We start from the raw sequence: 6,000 nt of genomic DNA on the forward strand, positions 1-6,000 counted from the left end.
ACAGATATGGGTACAGTCATATTCATAGCAGCATTAATCACAAGAGCAAACGCTAGAAGCAACCCAAGTGTCCACTGATGGATGAACGGGTAAACTAAATGTGGCACATATACAAAGTAATGTAGTTCAATCTTCAAAACTGAGGAAATACCAGCACATGCTGCAATGTATATGAGCCTTGGAGTCATGATGATGAGTGAAATAACTCTCACAAAAAGACAAAAATGTGATTTCACATGCATGTGGTATCCAGAAAAGGCAAATTCAAATTCAGAACATAGAATGTGGTTGGTTGCCAGGAGCTGAGGATAAGTAGAGCTTAATGGCTACAGAGTTTCACTAGTGAAAATTGAAAAGTTCTGAACATGGATGGTAAGGATATTTGTCTAACAATGTGAATGTTGTTAATGCCATTGAATTTAAAGCATAGTTAAAATGGTTTGAATGGTAAATGTTATGTATGTTTAAGCACAGTGAAAAAAATGAAGTACTGATACATGTTACCACGTGGATGAACATCCCAAGTGAAAGAAGCCACACAGATAAAGAGTAGCTTGATCATACTCATCTCAGTTCAGATCAGTTCAGTTCATTTCAGTCGCTCAGTTGTGTCCGACTCTTTGCGACACCATGAATCACAGCATGCCATGCCTCCCTGTCCATCACCAACTCCCAGAGTTCACTCAGATTCATGTCCATCGAGTCAGTGATGCCATCCAGCCATCTCATCCTCTGTCGTCCCCTTCTCCTCCTGCCCCCAATCCCTCCCAGCATCAGAGTCTTTTCCAGTGAGTCAACTCTTCGCATGAGGTGGCCAAAGTACTGGAGTTTAGTGGACTTAAATCCATCCAGACTGTAAAAATGGGGTAAAGTGTCAGTAATGGCTCCAGGAAAAGAAAACTGGATCAGTTTTAGTCTGGTGACAACCAGCCCTGGTGACAAAGTGAAGACTCAGAGGCCATGGTAGATCCCCTCGATGGAAGAGTGAATACACACTCCTGTGAAAGAACAGTGTGCAGGACCCATTGAAGTCCCACCATGCATTTCTGTATAGCAGTGCTGACCCTTAGAGCTGGCCCCACTAAAATTCTTGCTCAATTTTTCAAAGATCCATTACAGTACTGGTTGAAATAGTAGGAAATTGGCAACAACACTGATGTTCATGGAGATGGGGATGCGATCCATCAGTTTTAGTCCACATGGATGGACGAATCCTGTGCAGCTAAGAAAGTGGGTGAAAGGTCTCTGTCTGATGACAAGGAGACCTCAGGGTTCTCTTTGTGTATGTACATGGATCAATTGTCTGCACCCAGGATCCTATCTATAAGACCACATTTATGTGACATCAACATAGATGTAAATGAATCTGTTTGTGTGTGAGGGAGAGAGAGACAGAGGAGAGAAGCAGAGCCTGAGAGATATGCACAAAAACAGTCATAGTGGTCACTTCTGGGGATGGGACTTACCAATCTCTTCTCCTTTAGGTGAAATTTCATGTTTCAATAATGTGTATGTAATATTTTAATAATTAAAAAGTAGAATCGTATGTTAAATGTGGCCCATTCATCACTCATCTGTGGTGGCACTAATGGTAAAGAGTCTGCCTGCTAACGCAGGAGATACTAGAGACACTGATCAGATTCTTGTGTTGGGAGGATCCCCTGGAGAAGGAAATGGCAGCCCACTCCAGCATTCTTGCCTGGAAAACTCCATGGACAGAGGAGCCTGGCGGGCTGCAGTCCATGGGGTCGCAAAAAGTCGGATATGAAAGCATAGCAGCAGCACAGCATCAAGAACTACAACTTAACAGCAAAAAAAAAAAAAAAAAAATTTGTTTCAAAATTGCACAGAGGAACTGAATAGACGTTTTTTCCAAAGAAAACATACAGAGGGGCAACAGACACATGAAAAGATGCTCAACATCACTCATCATCAAGGAACTGCAAATCCAAACCACAGCGAGGTATTGCCTCACCCCTGTCAGGATGACTGTCATCAAAAATACAAGAGAAAGTGTTGGTGAGGATGTGGGGAAAAGGGAAACTCATTGTTGGTGGGAATGCAAATTTGTGCAGTAGCTGTGGAAAATAGTATGAAACTTCTTCAAAAAATTAGAATGACAATGTGATCCAGCATTTCCACTCCTGGGAATATATCCAAAGGAAGTGAAATCACTATGTCAAAAGATGATGCTGTCAAAGTGCTGCACTCAATATGTCAGCAAATTTGGAAAATTCAGTAGTGGCCACAGGACTGGAAAAGTTCAGTCGTCATTCCAATACCAAAGAAAGGTAATCTCAAAGATTGTTCAAACTATCATACAATTGCCCTCATTTCACATGCTAGCAAGGTAATGCTCAAAATCTTTCAAGGTAGGCTTCAACAGTATATGAACTGAGAACTTTCAGATGTACAAACTGGATTTAGAAAAGGCAGAGTAACAAGTGATCAAACTGCCAACATCTGTTGGATCATAGAAAAAGCAAGGGGATTACAAAACAAAACATCTGCTTTATTGACTAAAACCTTTGAGTGTGTGGATCACAACAAACTGTGGAAAACTCTTACAGAGATGGGAATACCAGACCATCTGACCTGCTTCCTGAGAAATCTGTATGTGGGTCAAGAAGCAACAGTTAGAACTGGACATGGAACAATAGACTGGTTCCAAATTGGGAAAGGAGTATGTCAAGGCTGTATGTTGTCACCTTGTTTATTTAACTTATATGCAAAGTACATCATATGAAATGCTGCTGCTGCTAAGTCACTTCAGTCGTGTCTGACTCTGTGCGACCCCATAGATGGCAGCCCACCAGGCTCCCCTGTCCCTGGGATTCTCCAGGCAAGAACACTGGAGTGGGTTGCCATTGCCTTCTGCAATGCATGAAAGTGAAAAGTGAAAAGGAAGTCGCTCAGTCGTGTCAGACTCTTAGCGACCCCATGACTGCAGCCTACCAGGCTCCTCCGTCCATGGGATTTTCCAGGCAAGAACACTGGAGTGGGGTACCATATATGAAATGCTAGGCTAGATGAATCACAAACTGGACTCAAGATAGCCAGGAGAAATATCAACAACCTCAGATATGCAGATGATACCACTCTAATGGCAGAAAGTGAAGAGGAACTAAAGAGCCTCTTGATGAAGGTGAAAGAGGAGAACAAAAAACTCAACTTTCAAAAAACTAAGATGATAGCATCTGGTCCCATCACTTTGTGACAAATAGAAGGGGAAAAAGCGGAAACTGACAGATTTTGTTTTCTTGGGCTCCAAAATTACTGTGGATGGTGACTGCAGCCATGAAATTAAAAGATGCTTGCTACTTGGAAGGACAGCATATTAAAAAGCAGAGACTTCCCTTGTTGAAGTGAAGGACAGGGAAGCCTGGTATCCTGCAGTTCCCAGGGTCGAAAAAAGTTGGGCATGACTTAGCGACAACAAAAACAACGTCAAAGAAATACCTGTACCATATTCACTGCAGCATTATTTATAATAACCAAGATATGTAAACAGCCTAAGTGTCCATCGACAGATGAATGAATAAAGAAAATGCAATAGATAGATACAATGGAATCGCATTGAGTCATAAAGAAAGGAAGCAAATCTTGTTATTTGCAACAACATAGATGGACCTCAAGGGCATTACGATAAATGAAATAAGTCAGAGAAAGACAAATATTTATGACCTTAATTATGTGTGGAATCTACAAAATAAACTGAACTCATAGAAACAAAGAACAAGTTGGTGGTTGTCAGAGGCAGGGTGTTGAGGTGAATGGGTGGAATGTGTGAAGATGGTCAAAAGGTGCAAACTTCCAGCTCTATGGTAAATCCTGGGGATGTAATGTACATCAGGGTGACTGTAGCTAACAACCCAGTGTTGTGTGTTTGAAGGTTGCTGGGTTTGATCCCTGGGTCAGGAAGATCCCCTGGAGAAGGGAATGGCTACACACTCCAGTATTCTTGCCTGGAGAATTCCATGGACAGAGGAGATTGGCAGGCAATTTCAAAGAGTTGGATATGACTGAGCGACTTTCACTTTTAATTCTCTTCCCCACCCTCAGAGGGGGCGTCCCAGGTGAGGCCAGTGGTAAAGAACCCACCGGCCAATGCAGGAGACCTAAGAGACGGTCCATGGGGTCGCAAAGAGACATGACTGAAGTGACTTAGCACACACACCCTGAGAGAAGTCTCAGTTCAGTTCAGTTCAGTTCAGTCGCTCAGTCGTGTCCGACTCTTTGCGACCCCATAAATCGCAGCACGCCAGGCCTCCCTGTCCATCACCAACTCCCGGAGTTCACTCAGACTCATGTCCATTGAGTCCGTGATGCCATCCAGCCATCTCATCCTGGGTCATCCCCTTCTCCTCCTGCCCCCAATCCCTCCCAGCATCAGAGTCTTTTCCAATGTGTTCCCATTTTACACGTGAGAAAACAGGCTCGTTTTGCTTTTAACAGCCATCCAAGTGGTGGAGCAGCTTTGAACCCCAGTGTTCTTATTCCAAAGCCCCAATTTCTAGACGGTGGAGTCCAGGCACTGGAGACTATCCCTCTCCCACACTGATGGTTTGCTCTAGGGCCAGCCATCACAGAGGCTGCTGGATTAACCATTTAATCCACTTACTCTGCACCCCCTCAGCCCTTTGGCGGCCTCCCTCCGGCCACTGCCTGACACTTCAACCGGCTGAGGTTTTACAGATGAATCATCACCATCCCCCTGCCCTCCCTGCCACGTGGGGCAGGCCCCTCCTATCCTCATTATTCTAAATCTTTAGCTCACAAATCTGCAGAACTGTGTTAATAAAGCCCTGTTCACCGTGTGTGTGCAGGCTTTGAAAAGGGAATCTGAGGGGGAGTTTGGGGTATGAAAGGGACAGTATTTATGTCCATAATGGGACTTAATCTGAAGCTAAAAACTAGGTCTCAGAGAGAAGAAGAAAAAAAAAAAAAAAAAAAGCTGAGGCTGAGGGCTACAAGCTGCTGAAAAGGGGGCTTGACTACTGGATAGTAAATGTGTAATTTAATGAAAAAAATCAACACTTGGATGACAGCAGTTTGCCTTTCAAGGCCAGATTGGCCACCTGACACTTGGGCATTCCTCAGTTCTGGGATGTGATTGTCTCTCAGCTTTGGGGGGCCTTGAGTGGGGGTACTTTCCTCTCAGTTATAGGCACACCCACCCACATGTGGACCCATGACTGCAATCCCTACAGGGCAGGTGCTCCTCATGCCTGGCCCCAGGTCATAAGGAAGGAATGGCACGTCTGTGCGGTCACACGTGCGCCCCCTGCAGGAATGAGCATCATGTGGCGCCGAAGCCGCCCCATTCGGCAAGCGGCTGGCTGGCGGTAGAGGAGCTGCCCCGCTCTGAAGTCATAAAGTGGATGGTAGATTGGGATCCCTCCGCCCTAGACTCACCAGCAAGCCCCTCACCTACATCCACCTTCTGCTCTCTCCTCTGTAAAGTGGTTGGCCACTATGTAAACTATAATGCAAAGTTCTGGGTGTTTTGGACACCTTGGGTTGTGCGGGTCCCACAGCTGGGCAGAGGGCAGATGGAAGAGGAAAGATGTGGGTGTAGCAGCCATGACAGCAGAGCTAAGAACTGGCCAAGCATGTGGATTTTAATATCCAGAAACAGGTAGTTGCCACAAGCAAATCCATTAAGGCCATGTTTACTCTCTCATCAGTTACAATCATCTGTTTGAACAGAAGCCTCTGGAGTTTATTACTGATGTTATTGCCCATCACAGAATGACTGTGCTCAGCTCCTAGGCACTGGGGCCTCCACACACCACAATTTTCCATGTGCTGTGCACTCACTTTCTTGGTTAGTGCCTCTCAGTAGCTCCCTGTTGCCTAGGGCCTGTGCTGCCCCAGGCAGAAAGCGCCATATGAGGTCCTGCCCGTCTTCCCCACCTGTGCTGTGTGCCTGCAGCAGTGAATCACCTGCTGACTTTTTTTTTTTTTTGAGAGACAGCGGTTTATTGCGTGCACGTACAC

The sequence above is a fragment of the Oryx dammah genome, unplaced genomic scaffold (genome assembly GCF_014754425.2).
Source record: "Oryx dammah isolate SB20612 unplaced genomic scaffold, SCBI_Odam_1.1 HiC_scaffold_11232, whole genome shotgun sequence".
NCBI classification, from domain to species: Eukaryota; Metazoa; Chordata; class Mammalia; order Artiodactyla; family Bovidae; genus Oryx; species Oryx dammah.